The sequence below is a fragment of the Amblyomma americanum genome, chromosome 1 (genome assembly GCF_052857255.1).
Source record: "Amblyomma americanum isolate KBUSLIRL-KWMA chromosome 1, ASM5285725v1, whole genome shotgun sequence".
NCBI lineage: Eukaryota > Metazoa > Arthropoda > Arachnida > Ixodida > Ixodidae > Amblyomma > Amblyomma americanum.
This window is the reverse complement of record NC_135497.1, coordinates 359,879,831-359,897,970: the sequence shown is the minus strand read 5'-3', so window position 1 is coordinate 359,897,970 and position 18,140 is coordinate 359,879,831. Positions and strand designations below refer to the sequence as shown.

The 18,140-nt window shown below is 49.3% G+C and overlaps 1 non-coding gene across 1 annotated transcript; it reads left to right on the top strand.

The window, feature by feature from the left end:
• Window positions 1–1,112: 1,112 nt before the first annotated feature.
• Window positions 1,113–1,196, top strand: TRNAL-UAA (transfer RNA leucine (anticodon UAA)). Its single transcript has one exon. It is a non-coding gene; the product is annotated as a tRNA-Leu (tRNA).
• The last annotated feature ends 16,944 nt before the right edge of the window (window positions 1,197–18,140 follow it).

The window sequence follows — 18,140 nt, the reverse complement described above, 5'->3', positions numbered from 1 at the left end:
AGACCACGATAGTGATCACTCAATTCTTTGGTCCTGCGGCGTCCACATAAAGGGTATCAGGTTACTCGTCCCATTTCTTCTGCGGGGCTTCCCCTCTTGCTTTTCTCTTTTCGATTTTATATGCGGGCTGCGTGTTCCGCGGAATGGGGAACACGTTGATGCGTCTCCTCACTTCGAGTGGTACCTCTTCGTTTTGGTCTATCTTATAGGGCAGATTAATATGGATCTTTCCGAGCAGATCTCGGACTGGTTTTGTGAGTGCGAACCTACTGAGTTGTGAGAGCCATTGTGCTTCCCACATCTCTTTGAGGGTATTGTGTACTTATAGAGTCATGAGCTTTGCCGTTGGCGTGGGGTTTGGTAGCCCCAGTGCCGTCTTGTAGGCTTTCCTGTTCAATATCTCCAGCTTTTCAATTTCCGATTTGGGGAGGTTAAAGAATGCCATCCCGTACCTTATCCGTGAGATCACGAAAGCTTCCACAGAGCGGATGGTGTTCCTTTCCTTCATGCCATGGTGCTGATTTCTGATACGATGTATCATCCGGAGGGTTTGCTCGGTGGAAGTTGTAAGCTTCTTCATAGTGGTGGCGTTCTGTCGCCCCCTCGGGATATACTGCCCTAGGATCTTGATCTCCGTGGGTTTCTGTACTGGGTGGTTGTCTATATACACTGTGATGTTCTGCGCTAGGGGTGTCCTCGGGTTCTTCAGGATGAGCAACTCGGACTATTCCGGCGCACACTGAAGGCCTCTCTCCCTGGCGTACCGCTCCACCGTGTCCGCTGCTGCTTGTATTCAGACGCTCCTCGATCTCGGCGTCACTCCCCGAGTCACCAGACAGTGATATCATCCGCATACAATGTGTGTTTGATGCCCGGGATTTCGGAGAGCAGGCCTGGCAGATCTTTCATAGCCAAACTGAACGAGAGGTGACAGTACATTCGCAGCCGGGGTGTAGTGGCCAGCCACCACAGCGCCCGGGACCGCAGCGCCGCCGCTCGGCTGAGAGCCCGCTCCCTTCCCGGCTGCTTGGCTACTTTTGGCAAAGACGCTACGTGTATGCACACACATTTGCACAGATGGAATATACGTTCGTAAAAGCAGCCGCACCGTGGTCAGAATGGCCGAGTGGTCTAAGGCGCCAGATTTAAGCTCTGGTCCTCGCAAGAGGGCGTGGGTTCGAACCCCACTTCTGACATTGCTTTTTAGCTCTTTTTGCTTATCTTGGACCTACAGTGAGCGTTGTAGGTACGGAGTGTTAACACACATCTTTATTAAGCAGCACTGCATTGTTTCTTTTGAAGCGAAAAGCTTCACTATCCAGCTTTTCGAGCCGTCGGCGGGCCCGCAAGTTTGCCCTTGAATGCGGCTAGAGGGCAATGTGGCTGCAAGTTTGACCATGAGTGTAGCTAGAGGTCAAACCATGAGCATAACTTGTGGTAGTCAGGTTAGACACATGACGTCAGCTACAGCAGCGACACCAGCGGCTGATACACCAACTATCTAGACTTTGACCTATGACCTTTGACCCTGGCCTTCGGCTAAGCGCGGGAAAGTGTCTGCCGGCGTCGCATGCGCAGGTCATGAAAGTGGGTTCTGCGTAAAACGCCGGTGCACTTCAATGAGTTAAGCGCAATGCTATGTGTGATCGATGCGACCCCTGGCGTAGAGAGCGGCAGATGTGCGCTACGTCATCGCGTTGCGGAGAGGAGGGAAGGAGGCATCACAAGATTGCTGCCTACTTTCTCTGTGACGTCACACACCTTGACCGAGCAGAGTGATAAAGCGTATGCTCGAATCGCATGCGCACAGCGCAGGGCATCGAAGCGGGCTCTGCATAAAACGCTGGTGCACTTTGATCTGTTCAGGCTAACGCTAGGTGTGTTCGATGCGACGCCTGCCGTGGAGACCGCCAGACGCTGGACGAAAACCGTAGACAGGGAGCTGAAGCTTTTCGCTTTCGACTAGGGTTAACCAGAGCTAAACCAACGCCAATTTTTTTTGCTTTCCTCTGTAGTCGCATACAACTAAATATTTACGGCTGACGTAAGCCCGGCCCCTCGTGCAGTAACACGTGCACCCCAAAGGTGCGAAATTCTTCGCCACACATACTGTGTGCTTCTTATCACCCGAGGAAGGAGGGCTAGAGCGCGGACTTACGCCACAAAGTTTACACTCGCAGCCGGGGAGCAGTCGCCAGCGCCCGGGACCGCAGCGCCGCCTTTCGGCTGAGCCCCCGCTCCCGCTGCCGTCGCGGCTGCTCGTTACTTTTGGCAAACATGCTACATGTATGCACATACACTTGCACAGAGTGAATATATGTTCGTAAAAGCAGCCGCGCCGTGATCAGAATGGCCGAGCGGTCTAAGGCGCCAGGTTTAAGCTCTGGTCGTCGGAAGACGGCGTGGGTTTGAGCCCCACTTCTCACAATATTGCTTTTTTAGCTTTTGCTTATTTTGGACCTGCAGTGAACGTTGCACGTACAGAGCATTAACACACATTTTGTCCTATTTTTATTAAGCAGCACTGGCCTTTTTTTGTGTGGACATGATTAGGAGCGTGCGTGACAGGCTCATGATCCTGCCACTACCCAAAAACACCCATCTGTCTACGACAAATGTCGCAGAGAGAAACGGGCTGAAGCCCTGAGCATGCGTTTCAAAAACTATCTGATAGAAGACGAGACCAACGTGGACGCAGCTAATTGCGGGAAGGGTAGAATGGTGATAGCGGTAGCTAGCACCAAAACACGTCTCCGGGGCGGCGCCTTGATCACGTCGGGCATTCCAGAAATTGCGGAAGAAGCCGCCATTGCGCTCGCAATACCGGGCTCGGGGGCGTCAACGATAGTCAGTGACCTCAAAGTTGCATTGATGAACTTTGCCAAAGGGAGGGTCTCACCCCTGACGCATGAAATCCTGCGGACCGCAACGGACGACGGAAAATTCACGTAGTCTGGCCTGCGCGCGCATCCCTGACTGGAAATGAAGCAGCTCACGAACTGGCTTTCCGAACCAGTGCGCATACCGAGGGCCTCACAGACAGGTATCGTCGTGTGTGTTCCAAAGAGATCACACTTTACAGGCTCTACAGAGCGAAGTACCCCTCTCCTCCCTGCTGATAAATCATTGACAAGAGTCAGGCCACCTCTTTGCGCCGTCTCCAGACACATACATTCCCGAACCCGGTTATGTGTATATAGTCTTTATTATCCAGAACAATATTCGGATGAGTGCAAGCTATGTCACGATAAAGCGGATCTCAACCATATTCTTTGGAAATGCGCTCTTGCCCCCTGGGGGGAAAAAGAGAAAAAATAAAGTCGATTGACCAATTGGAGGCTCTCCTACTCAGCTTCGATCCGGAGATTCAAAGGTCGTCCAACTGGCTGAAGACCCCGGCAGAAGCCACAACCTTCTGGCCATCGCTTAGGTGAGGGACCTACAGCCCCACAAACTGTTGGAAATAAAGGTTTTAAAATCCAGTTCTTTGTAGTCGGATACAACTAAAAAATTAGAGGATTGCACTTAAGTCTGCTGAAGACGGAAATGTGAAAGCCTTTCCCTGCCCTCTGCTTCCCCTCCAATTTTCTTTTTCATTTCGCCGCCGCGGTGGCTCGGTGGTTATGGCGCTCGGCTGCTGACCCGAATGACGCGGGTTCGATCCCGGCCGCGGCGGTCAAAGTTTGATGGAGGCGAAATTCTAGAGGCCCGTGTACTCTGCTATGTCAATGCACGTTAGAGAACCCCGGGTGGTCGAAATTTCCGGAGCCCTTCACTACGGCGTCTCTTATAGCCTGCGTCACTTTGGGAAGTTAAATCATTTTCATTTTTTATTTTTATTTTCTTATTGTTCTCATTTCCCTCCTTACACCTAAATTTTGTTTTTGTATTTTGATTTCTATTTCTTTTTATTTTACATTTACTTTAGTTTATTTACCATACAACTTATGATTGACAGTTCGCGCAGACAACTTCCGTCCACAAACTTCCGTCTGCAAGCGTACACGCCACTAATCAGCCAAGAAAAGCTTACGACTTAAAAATGGAGCGGCAAATTTCCCTTCAATGATGCCCTCCACCCCAGAGAACAGCACGGGATCAGGACGGAAAATGCGCTGATCCGTCGGGGCTACAGGCATTGCCCGGGATTGAAGTGTCGGGCCCAGAAGACGGGCAGTTGTCTTTTCCAAGATCGTGATGTGTGTTCCCAAATTCACACCTGTAGTCTTTGAGCAACGTCACTGAGGAAAAACATATTGATTTATCCCTCGTCGTGTCTTTTATCACCTACTATGAACTAAACAGGCGTTTTTGCGTTTCGCCTCCACTGAAAAGCGGCCATGAATTTGTCCGTGAAGCCGTGCTCATTAAACAAAATTAAAAAAACAATTGGTATTGCAGTGCCTGCAAGAGCGTTTTAATATTTATACATCGCGCGCCGTAAAATACCACTGTTTGATTAAAAAATTATAAGTAACTCGTAGTTTTTACGCCTGTGTGCGGCCCTATTCATTTACATCTCGGAACACCTGAGATCCTTACACACGACATCACTGTTCAAAAAGCCGTGCGGGCGGACTCGCCTCATCTCCCCTTCTGTTTATATTTAGCAAACCAAGTTCTTCAAGTGTTTTAGCGATTTGAGCGCATTTGCTGGCTACTTCATAACTTGTCTATAATACGAATCTTCTTCCATGCAGTTTGCAGTTTACCTCTTGCGGCAACGGGCCCGAGCCCACTATGAGCTTGGTGGACCCGGCCAAGTTCAGTAAAGTGATAACATAGCTGGCCCTGACTTCAAGTCGGGGGCCTGGGCCGGGCTCGGGCCTCAGTATTAGGCCGCTGTAGTGCTCTACTCCAGCCAATGGCGCTGACCGATTTTCATAAAGTCGCGGTTAATCCATGGTCAATCCCCTGTCGTCCTATAGCGTGACCACGGATTAACCACGAAGTCATGAAAATCATTCGATGCCATTTGCTGGAGGGCCTCATTTGAAGGGCATTTGCCTCTTTGTTCTTGAGTTGTATCTATATACTTTATAATTGGTTTTTTCGCGCGTAGTTAATACCGGCATATGTCAAAGCACACTCCCAACTGACGCAAATACATTAATTCGCTAGCACTGCAAGATATCTCCACATTTATTTCAACCGCGACAGCTGCCAGTGATGCCGCCGTAGAAGTCCACCTAGCATGGCGTCTGCTGAAATGACGTCACGGCTCGCACACTTTATGCCCGTAGCAGTGGCTCAGTGGCTCTGGCGTTGGGCTACTGATGCCAAGGTCGCGGGTTCGATCCCGGCCGCGCCGGCCGTTTTTCAATAGGGCCGAAAGATTAAAACACACATGTGTTCTGCGCGATGTAAGCGCACGTTAAAGAACCCCAGGTGGCCTAAATTAATCTGGGTCCCTCCGCTGTACGCTGTCCCTCACAGTCCACATTCGTCGCTTTTGGACGTTAAACCACAAATTCTCCTTCACGTTCCCACCCTCTCAATGGCGCCGGTAGACGATCGTTGTCGTACCATTAGGAATCTCTCTCGTGGCGTCAGCACAAGCGACCGAAGGCATTTGAGCTGAGGTGAAGGGAACGACAAAAATGAAAGGCACTTAGGACTGCTTACGTGCTTTGAATGCGAAACCATTTTCTCATATCGTGAGCCCTGTTGCGAGGTTCATTTAAGATTCGTTCCTGCCTAATGACACACCTAATCATTAGCATACAGTCGTAAGGAAACACATACACTAGGTTCACCTTTATGCGCCAAGTAACGTGGTGTTGTGGGCCAACCAGGTCAGGTTGGGCAAGAAATTATCTTTTTTTTTATCTTTGCTGTAGACGTCACTATCTTATGGTCTATACTGCTTACTTCGTGTGAGAGCATGGTGACGTCACTGGAGAATTTTGTGCCATCATTTAACCACTTTTGTTCTTCACACCTGTAGTGACGGAACGATTGCGGCGAGCGCGAATCCTGCACGGATCTGCTGACTACCGACCGTTCCTGGTAGCTATCTGCCGCCACGCGTTCACTGAATCACAGCCAGATCATCGGTTAACCACCCATCATAAACAGCCTACAGCGCAAGCGCCATTACTGCCCGTGGCAGCGCCCCTCCTGGATCTGCAATTAAAAGGCAGACGATCAGCTTCCGAGTGGTATTTGCGGCCGAATCTTTGCATCTAACCACTTCTGTTGTTCAAACCTGTAGGGCAGTGTGACGCAAATGCATAGGCTACTACCTTTCTTTTGGCTGCAAATCCCAACTGTGTTTTTCTGAGCTGTAAATCCTGTGGTGATGGGTGTCGATCTTTGCACATACTATGTTAGATTTGGTTGTTTTGTGCCCTTTGGCAAGGAAGCATTATCATTCTCACCATTATGATTTTGCCCGGGATCAGCTTCTGCAAAATTATGCGTACGTGGTCGTCTGACCTTAGCCATTTCTTGTATTTGGCTCCTGCTGATCTGTGCTGGTGACATTGAAACTGATTACGGCCCTGACAAATGTGATCAAATTCTCGCTGCTATCAAATAAATGACATTATCCAGTGAAAAGTTTCAAAAAGGTCAAAGACGTGCAGTTGAGCGTCACAGAGATAAAACGGGGTCTATCTAAACTAAAAGAAAACTCGGATGTAGTTAGCGACGTCTCCTAGGAAGTCAACAACTTGGGCTCGATGATAAAAGAATCCCAAGACAGGCTTCAAAGCATAGAAACAACACAAACGCGTCAGTCTACCATAGCCGATGACGACCTCAATAACAGAATCCGTAGAAATAACTTGATCTTCAAACCTATTACAGAGGAAATAGCGGAAACATGGAAAGATACTGAAGAACTTGTGACAAAGTTTGTGTCCAAAAACTTGGGAATTTCAGCTGGCGAAATCGAACGTGCCCACAGAATAGGAGAGCGAAGGCGTGACAGCATCCGCCCAATAACTGTGTTGCTCTTAAATTTCAAAGACAAAACCAACATTCTCAAAAATGCATCCAAACTACAAGATCTGGACTCCGGATAGCATCGGATCTGGATCCGATTGGATAGAGGAAGATATTTGCCCAGGATGCAGTTTATTAGGAAACAGCTCAGAGACTTCGTCCGAAATACTCGAAATCTTGGTGAAAGTTATATGCTTTTATTTGATAAGCTCCTTCTCAATAATACACTGCATTCATTTAACTTTGTCACAAAAGCAGTGATTGCTCTCCCTAAGCGCGACTCTAAAGTGGCTGCTTTTCCCAAAAGCGGCACTAGTGAAATGACTACTCCTCCTGAACGTGACGCGACCACTCAGGACTACTGAATAAAAAATAAACCCATAAAATCAGCATTGGCAATTTTAGTGTCAAACTTCCGCAGCCTCTTTCCATAACAATGTAATGTGTGTTCATATGTCGAAGCATGCTCAGCAGTCCTTGTCTTCGGCAAAGAGACCTGGTTATCTCCCGATATTTCTGCTTCCTTCTCCAGCCATTTTTTTATTATTTGCAAAAGATCGCATTACCTCGCGCGGAGGTTGGGTGTTGATCGCCGTAAGGAAAAGCCTGCAAGCCTATGTTGTTGATACAGGATCGTGTTTGGAAATTTTATGGGTAGCATTGCGTCTATCACCGTCTGTAATTTGTGCCGTTGGTGTCTGCTATTGCCCACCTTATTCGCGCGAGGAATTCCCTGAAAACCTGAATGAATCTCTAACTCACGTGCAGAACAAATTACCACGCTCGCCAATATTCCTGGCCGGTGACTTCAATTATCCGCATATTGATTGGCAGACATGCAGCCCGCTTCCCGGCATAAGAAAGCGTGAATGCCAAAATTTTCAGGATGTACTTTCAATTTTCGATCTGCATCAAATAGTTTCCACACCTACACGTGGCGATTCACTCTTAGACCTTGTGTTGACAACGCAACCGGACAAGACTTCAGTAAACGTGCTCGATGGTGTCAGTTACCACAGGATTTAGCAGTGCAATTTCGCAGTAGCCACGGATAAACCAGAAAGAGCAAAGAATGTTATTTTTGATTATGCCAGGGCAAATGTTGATATGCTGCTCAATGAACTATCATTATTTTCTGCTAATGTTTTTCATTATTTTATTTTACGGGATTCCAATGAAAATTGATCTCTGATTCGCGACGAACTAACATTGCTAAAAGATAAGTACGTGCCCAAAGTCACCATCACTACATCTACAGAAAGCACATGGTTCACAAGGAACGTCAAAAGATATATAAAGTGTCAGAATCTGAACACGATTAGAATCAATACCGCACACATGCGCAACTGTGCAAAACTGAAATTGAAGACGCGAAGGACAAGTTTTATAACAATGACCTTTCACATCTGTTAAAGAACAATCCTAAAGAGATTTGGCGTGTTGTTAGTCCAAATTACAGTTCCAACTCCTCAGTGTCAATAGCTAAAGAAGGCAGGGTCCTTACCTTCCCTGAAGTAGTTGAGGAGTTTAACCAATTTTTTTTTGCTCAGTGTTCACGGGTGAAAGCCCTTTGCCTACTGACCTACGATTTCCAAAGCTGCATTCAACTATGCCCGACATAACTGTCACGCCAGAGGGTGTGTCCTCTGCCATAGACCGTCTACCCGCTAACTCCGCCCCCGGTCTCGATGTGATATGTCCTAAACTACTCAAAATAGCTGAACCTGCAGTATGCCCCATCTTAGCTGCTATTTTTCAGCAATCCAGTGATACGGGCTGTGTTCCAAACGACTGGAAAATTGCGCGTGTCATTCCCGTTTTTAAATCTGGCGATGCTTCTAAACCATCAAATTCCAGACCCATTTCGTTAACCAACATCATATGCAAATTGCTCGAGCACATACTCTCATCTGCCATCATGCGTTATGTGGTGAAGCATAACTCCTGTTTTGCCAATCAGCACAGCTTCTTACACGGTCGATCTTGCGAAACACAACTGTTTGAACTGATCACTCACCTTCATCACGCGTTTCACGCTCACTCTAAAATAGACGCCGTATTTGTAGATTTCGCCAAAGTATTCGATAAAGTCCTAAACATTCGTCTAATAAAAAACTTGAGAATCTTAACTTAAAATCTAAGGTTATTTCTTGGATCAGGAGTTTTTTGGCCAGTCGATAACAAACAGTCTTTGTTAATGGGCATTCATCATCCATCTCCCCTGTTAAATCTAGAATACCGCAATGGTCTGTACTCGGACCTATCGTTCTTAGTTTACATTAATGACATAAGTAATAACCTAAATTCCACGAGCCGCCGCGGTGGCTGAGTGGTTACGGCGCTCGGCTGCTGGCCCGAAAGACGCGGGGTCGATCCCGGCCGTGATGGTCGAATTTCGATGGAGGCGAAATTCTAGAGGCCTGTGTACTGTGCGATGTCAGTGCACGTTAAAGAAGCCCAGGTGGTCGAAATTTCCGGAGCCCTTCACTACGGCGTCTCTCATAGCCAGAGTCGCTTTGGGACTTTAAACCCCCATAAACCAAACCAAACATAAATTCCACGGTCAGAGTATTTTCGTGATATACAGACAGATTACTGATCCTTCCGACTCTACTTTTCTACAATCAGACTTTAACAAGAATAATGATTGGTGCACAAAATGGCAAATAGAAATTCAAAAACAAAAGTTGTGAGATTTACCACATTATCTAGCGCCGAACCTTGTCATTACACTTTGAACAGTGTGCGCGTAGAATCGGCACCCGTCATAAAATATCTAGGGTTGCATTTAGCAGCAGACCTCTCATAGAACAGTCATATCGATACGGTTATTAACAAAGTTTCCAAAACACTCGGCTTCCTCAGACGTAACATACGTTTAGCTAATCCAGACACAAAGCTATTAGCATACACTACATTAGTACGCTCGAAATTGGATTACGCCTGTTTGATCTGGAACCCCCATCAAGCATACCTGGTAACAAAATTCGAGTCTCTGCAAAATAAAGCCGCCCTGTTCATATCGAAGAACTACTCGCGATCAGCGAGTGCAACTGAAATGGAAAGAGCTCTCAATTTACCTCTTCTCGAAAAAAGGAGAATGCTTTGCATACTGCCATTTTTGTGCAAATTATATCACAGTCATTCTTCCTTTGCTTTGTACCACATGAAGCCGGCTCATCGGATATTCCCACGCAATGATCAACAAGTCAAAGTCGAACCCATATCTGCGAGAACTAATCTCTTCTTTCATTCGCTTCTCCTCCTCGCCATTCGTCAATGCAATCTACTCCCTGGCACCATTGCAGCTGCCAACGATTACGAAGCGTTTGTAGCTGCCCTAAAACGCCACTTCCGAGCTGTAACCTTCATCCTTCCATTCCTTTTTTTTGCATTTCTGTTGAAGCACGGCTTTCCAAAAAAAACTTGAATGTTAGTTGTCAAATGCCTTTATATTTTGAGTGTTTGATGCCTTTCAGCGTGGTGTTCCCGGCCAAAGAATTTTGTACTTATCGCAAATTTTTGTTCCTTTGTTTTTACTGTTGTTCCCTCTATGTAATTCCCGCTGGGGCCTTTAGGGTATTTGAATAAATAAATGGACGCGCGACGGACGCCGGCTTTCGTGCTGATGGTTGTTTTGTATTTATCTGTCCAGGTTGTGAAAAATTCTCCTGCTCAAGCACAGACCCCAGGGTAGCTTATGATATTCTGCATTTTTCGATAAATAATTTAAGATCAGAATTTGCCTGGACGGCCTGGAATCGGTGAAAAACTGCAGTCGTCGGCGTGCAGAATTTTCATCCAGACCAGCGGGATAGCCGATTTGCGAGGCTGCCCCATCTGGCGAACTGCAAGGCAAGCGAAACAAGGAGCGAAACAAGGAGAAGCGGGTGTGGAAAAAAGCACACTACGCCCTATGTGCAATGCGCTTCTGAGGGGGTATACGAGCTGCCACTTTCATGTGGAAAAGTGTACATCGGTCAAACGGGGCGATGTATTAACGACCGGCTAGGGGAGCACCAAAGGAATTTAAAGAACAAAGAGAATGTGCACTTGGTTAGGCACTGCCAGTCATGCGTGACATGTTCGCCACGTTTCGATAGTGTTCGAATCCTAGGCAGAAGCAAGTATAAAACGGCACGTGAACTCCTGGAGGCCTTTCACATAAAGGAAAAAGCAGATTGCTGCATTAGTGATGCATCCGTTTTTTTGTACGCTTCGAAATTCAACCTTTTCGCGGCAATACGATAAGATGTTATTCCGTGGCACGTGTTTGTTTTGGTTTTCTTTCTGTAGTGCGCAGATGCGTGAGCTATTTTAAGCTTGAATTCTTTTCGCAGTAAACCAGTTGTGAGTGCAGCGTTCGTCCGTGTTTTTTGCGTGTTCCTTCTCTGTGTGTGTGTGCTTCTTCGCTGCAATATGAATCAAGAATGTTACCAACTTGCCCAAAAACGTGTTTTACTCAAGGCAACCAATATCCCTGCTCGAAGCTGAGGTAGGTCTCGTAGTATCCCAGATGGCGCAGCCTGTAAATAAAAATGAAAATTGGTTTTGGGGGAAAGGAAATGGTTCAGGTGTCCAACGATATGTGAGACAGATACTGCGCCATTTCCTTTCCCCAAAAAACCAATTATTATTTATTTAAAGGAAATGGCGCTGTAATTATAATAATAATAATTGGTTTTTTGGGGAAAGGAAATTGCGCAGTATCTGTCTCATATATCGTTGGATACCTGAACGGCACCGTAAGGGAAGGGATAAAGGAGGGAGCGAAAGAAGAAAGGAAGGAAAAGGTGCCGTAGTGGAGGGCTCCGGAATAATTTCGACCACCTGGGGATCTTTAACGTGCACTGACATCGCACAGCACACGGGCGCCTTAGCGTTTTTCCTCCATAAAAACGCAGCCGCCGCGGTCGGGTTCGAACGCGGGAACTCCGGATCAGTAGCCGAGCTCCCTAACCACTGCGCCACCACGGCGGGTAAATGGCGCAGTATCTGCCTCATATATCGGCGGAAACCTGAACCGCGGCGGCCTAAGAGAAGGGATAAAGGAGGGACTGATAGCAAAAGTAAGAGGTGCCGTGGTGGAGGGCTCCGGAATAATTTCGACCACCTGGGGATCTTTACCGTGCGCTGACATCGCACACAGGACACGGGCGCCTTTGCATTTCACCTCCATCGAAACCCATTAATATTTTTCTAGCTAATTGTAATTCAGATAATGTAATGGCAAGCCTAAATACTTTCGTCAAGCTAAGTCTGCGCGAATAAGAAAAGGACAGAGTCAAATAAACGATTACAACATCACGCGTGCGCTGGCGTTTAGTGTTCGTTTCCTTGCCTCTTTCCGTGTTCTACTCGCCCACTGTTACATTTCCTCGAAAAGTACTTGCGAGCTACGTTTAACTGTATCTTTAATTCTGTTTCGGCGTTTCTTTTGTAGATGACGATGATGAGAAAAAAATGGCTTTGGTTTAGCTCTGGTTAAGCATAGTTGAATAGCGAAAGGTTTGTTTCCTCGGCACTTCGTCAACACAACGTCTCATTCCGACCCTCTCGAGAACTCAAAAGGGTCTCTTCCGCAGTTGAAGAGTCAGTCTGGGACGTGGCACGACTTCTTCTAGCCGCATATTCATTACGACGCTTCTCGAGTCGTGCGGCGCATTCTTCTGGCGTCTCTTGAGCACGTTCTCTCTTCCTCGCTTCATTCTGTCATAGTTGCGTCTCCTCCGCGCTCTCCATGACGACTACAATACACTGAGGCGAAGCGCATATATATATATATATATATATATATATATATATATATATATATATATATATATATATATATATATATATATATATATATATATATATATATATATATATATATATATATATAGTGGAAGCAGTCAGGCATGCTCAACGGGCCAGTGAGAATTTGCACAGTGAAAAGGTCACAACTGGTTCGATTATCTAGGTTTATTCACCAACGGTTTCAGACGGTGGGCCGTCCTTCATCCGGGTTAAGTCGAATATATATATATATATATATATATATATATATATATTGTAACGACGAACATGTGCCAATGCGGTAGCGGCAGTGCTATCGCTGAGCGCGCGCTGCTGGCTAGCTCTACAACAACCGCCGACGCCTAGAACCCGACCACCAACGCCCGTGCAGTGCCTGGTTCTTTCACGGCCATTAAACCCCTTTTCAAATGGTGGAGGTTCCTCCTGATCCCGTCCTGGAGCTGCGCAGCGGCACTGTAACATCAGAAATGCCGAATAACGCCCCCCTGGCTCCCCAGCCGCCTCCTGCACCGCTTGTCAGCTCCGGCACGCCTCGACAACGGGACCCGGCTGTCTTCAGTGGGCTCGGTGACTCAGACGTAGAGGAGTGGCTGGCTTCCTACGAGCAGGTCAGCACGAACAACCGCTGGGATGACGTCATGAAGCTTAACAACGTCATTTTTTACCTGGCTGATGTCGCCAATCTCTGGTTCCGCAACCACGAAGCGGATATCGCCACATGGTCCACGTTCAAGACCAGCTTTACTGAGGTATTTGGCCGCCCTGGCGTGCGCAAACTCCGTGCCGAACAGCACTTTCGAGAGCGGGCTCAGCAACCAGGTGAGAATTTCACTAGCTGTATTGAGGACGGGGTGGATCTCTGCAAGCGCGTGAACAGTCATATGTCCGAGGCTGATAAGATAAACCATATTATGAAGGGTATCGATGAAGATGCCTTCCAAATGCTTTTTGCCAAGCAGCCGAACACAGTGGCCTCCGTCATCAGCTTGTGCCAGAGCTACGAGGAGCTCCGTAAGCAGCGTGTCCTCACTTGTCCCACCGTACAGCATGCCGAGGTCCTGACCGCTGATGCCGTGACCGCAGGAGGGCAGCAGCTCAGGAACGATATTCAGCATTTCATCAGAGAAGAGATCGCACGTCAACTAGCGCTCATCTCTGGAGTTCGGGACCCCCCCCCACCCCCATCGCTGCCTCCCACCCTTCAGCAGACGATTCGAGCCCAGGTCGCGGAGGCTCTGTCACCCCTACCTCAGCAATCTGTGGCTGCCCCTGTTACGTAAGCCGCCGTCCTGGCCAGACCACCATCCCATCCCTTGTGCCCTTTCCAAGCCGCCACTCAAGCGCCGCTACCTTCGACGCCCCCGCCTGTTTTCTCGTATCGGCCTCCGGTAGCACAACCGTTGCCTCGCTTCGCGCCGGCCGTCCCTCCCTACGGTCGTCCGTGGCGTACTCGCGACAACAGGCCCATTTGCTTTGCCTGCGGCTTCGCCGGCCATGTCACCCGCCACTGCCGCAGTCTTCCTTCTTCGCCTGCTGACGTCCTGCCGCCATCTGCGTATGGGGGTTACACACAGCCACCCCACGTGCCAGCGTACCCACCGCCTCCTGCCTTCTCCAGCGACCGCAGGGCTGCCACCTCTCGCCGCTCCTCTTCTCCGCGTCGCCGTTCCATCTCTGCTATGCGCCGTCGCGCCAGCTCTTCCGCTGCGAAAACTAATGAGCGCAGTTCCCGAGGCAAGAGCTGCGTCCACTGGGAACTCTACGAGGCCTCTGATCTCACCAACAATCGTTATTGATATTTTTGTCGAAGGTGTTGCAACCTGTGCTCTCGTGGACACCGGAGCTGCTGTCTCAATTATGGACGCGCAATTTTGTCGAAAACTGAAGAAAGTTATGACGCTATTTTTGGGAGTTTCTCTTCGCACTGCTACCGTCGAACAGGTCGAGCCGCTCGAAACATGCACAGCGCGCGTCGTTATTCAAGACGTCTTGTACATCATTCAATTCCTGGTCCTCTCCTCTTGTTCCCATGACGTGATTCTAGGATGGGACTTTTTTCTGAGCACTCCGCCGTCGTCGATTGCGCCCGCGCCGAAGTTTCCTTCTCTGCCCTGCCCAACGCCTCTCCTGCCGCACCGTCTCCTCAATATCCGGCCAAAGTACACCTTTTGCACGATGTGGAGCTCTCTGCAAACTCCTCCGCCCTTGTCTCCCCCTCGTGCACCTCACCACGCGACCAACCTGCCGTCCATGTACTCTTTACTCCCTCTGAGTTTCCCTTCGCTGTCCTCACGGTGACCTCCGGAACGACAGCCATGCTCTTCAGCAACCCTCTATCATCTCCAGTGACCCTGATTGATGGTGAATGCCTTGGGTGCGTCGAACTGGCTGAACTCTTGCAACTCGTCGATGAACGAGAAACTGTTCTTGCTCCATCGCTGGACTCTCTTACTGCTGTTCCCCTGTCACCCCAACCGTCGTCTGACATCCTGTATAGCGCCATCAATCAAGATCTCACTTCTCCCTACCGTGACCAGCTGTTCCACCTGTTGCACCAATTTCGGTCATCGTTTGACTCGTTCCAGTCTCCCCTAGGGCGTTCTTCCCATGTCCACCATGCCATCGATACTGGCTCTCATCCAACTCTGCGACAGCGCCCATATCGCGTGTCAGCGACAGAGCGTCGAGTCCTCACCGAACAAGTGAATGACATGCTCGAGAGCGGGATTATATAGCCGTCTTACAGCCCTTAATCATCCCCGGTCATGCTGGTTCGAAAGAAAGATGGCTCCATAAGATTCTGTGTGGATTATCGCCGCCTGAACACAATAACTAGGAAAGACGTTTATCCTCTGCCCCACATCGATGACGCCCTCGATTGCCTGCAAGGTGCGGAATTCTTTTCGTCCCTTGATCTGCGTTCTGGATAGTGGAAAATCCTCATGGCCGAATGCGATCGTGAAAAAACTGCTTTCGTCACGCCTGACGGATTATACGAATTTAACGTCATGCCATTTGGTCTTTGCAATGCCCCCGCTACATTCGAACGGATGATAGATAACGTCTTGCGTGGCTTGCGCTGGAAGGCGTGTCTTTGCTACCTCGACGACATCGTCGTTTTCTCGGCCGACTTCTCCACACATCTCACTCGTCTGAGCCAAGTGTTGACCTGCCTCACCACCGCCGGCCTACAATTAAATTTGAAGAAATGCCACTTCGGAGCTCGCCAACTGACCATACTCGGCCATGTCGTATCCAAAGCGGGAATCCTTCCGGATCCTGCAAAGCTTCGCGCGGTTGCCGACTTTCCAAAGCCGACTACTCTTAAAGAACTGCAGAGTTTAAATGGCCTCTGTTCCTACTTTCGGCGCTTCATACGAAATTTCGCTACCATCATTTCCCCCTTGACACGGTTTCAAGGCCAGAGCTCTTTGTCGTCATGGTCCTCTGAGTGCGATGAAGCTTTCGTTACCTTACGTCGACTCCTTACTTCACCCCCCATCCTTCGCCATTACGACCCTAACGCCCCGACAGATACACACGAATGCTTGCGGCGTGGGCATTGGTGCTGTGCTAGCCCAGCGCATACCTGGATTTCAAGAATATGTTGTCGCCTATGCGAGCCGCACGCTGTCCAAGGCCGAGATCAATTACTCCGTCACAGAAAAAGAATGCTTGGCTTTTCTGTGGGTGGTAACCAAATTTCGACCATACCTCTACGGTCATCCTTTCGACGTAGCCACCGATCATCACGCTTTGTGCTGGCTGTCATCGTTGAAGGATCCATCGGGTCGCCTTGGCCGCTGGGCTTTGCGCCTTCAGGAGTACGACATTCGAGTCGTCTACCGCTCTGGCCGCAAGCACTCTGACGCTGACGCCCTCTCCCGGTCTCCGCTTCTTTCCGACACTGCGACCATCTCCAGCATTGACTCCGTGCTGTCCTCGTTGCGCCCTCCAAACATGCTTGTGGAACAGCGTAAGGACCCCTGGATTACATCTCTCGTGCTCCATCTGTCTGGGCGCCCTACGGCGGCCGCCTCTCGCTCCCTTCGCCGACAAGCCCGCCACTTCATTCTGCATGATGGACTCCTCTGTCGTCGTAATTACATGCCAGATGGTTTAAAATGGCTCCTCGTCATTCCTCGCCAACTACGAGCTGAACTGTGCGCCTCTTTTCATGCCGACCCCCAGACTGCTCATGCAGGTGTTTTGAAAACCTACACTCGACTTCGGCACTGGAACTACTGCCGTGGAATGTACAGCTTTTTACGAAAGTACATTCACTCATGCCTTGACTGCCAACGCCGCAAGTCCCCGCCACAGCGTCTTTCTGGACCGTCGCAGCCTTTGCCTTGCCCGGCCCGTCCCTTCGATCGCGTCGGCATCGACCTTTATGGGCCTCTGCCGTCTTCCCCTTCAGGTAACCGTTCGGTTATAGTCGCCATAGACCACGTCACGCGCTATGCTGAAACGGCTGCTCTTCCCGCGGCTACAGCGCGAGACGTTGCTTTCTTCATACTCCGCCAGCTCATTCTCCGCCACGGCGCCCCTCGTGAGCATCTGAGTGACCGCGGCCGTGTTTCTATCAGAGGTTGTCCAGGCGCTCCTCGCAGAATGCCGCATCGTTCACAGAACGTGCACAGCGTACCATCCTCAGACCAACGGCCTCACCGAACGGTTTAACCTGACACTCGGTGACATGCTCACCATGTATATCAGTCCCGACCATTCCAACAGAGACCTCGTCCTTCTGTTCGTCACCTACGCATATAATACCGCCTCCCAGTCCACCACCGGCTATTCTCCGTTTTTTCTTATTTACGGCCGCGAACCTACAAGTATGCTTGACACCATTATTCCATACCTTCCTGATGCATCCGACTGTGCCACTGCTGAAATTGCCAAGTATGCCGAGGAATGCCGCCAGCTCGCCCGTTCTCTCACGTCCGATGAACAGAATCGACAAAAAGAGCGCCGAGATTCTGGTGGTCAAACCCACGCACCCATTCCCACCGGCTCACCTGTTTGGCTCTGGATCCCTGCTGGCTCTCCTGGTTTGTCGTCCAAATTCCAAGCCAAATATCACGGACCTTACCGTGTTTTGTCTCACCCTTCCCCTGTGAACTATGTCGTCGAACCTCTGACACCCTCCTCTGACCTTCGCCGTCGTGGCCGTGAAACACTGCACACCAGTCGTCTGAAGCCTTACCACGACCCCTTGATCTGCACTACGCCCTGAGTCGCCAGGATGGCTCCTTTCATCCTCGTGGGCAATTGTAACGACGATGTGCCAACGCGGTAGCGGCAGTGCTATCGCTGAGCACGCGCTGCTGGCTGGCTCTACAACAACCGCCGACGCCTTGAACCCGACCACCGACGCCCGTTCAGTGCCT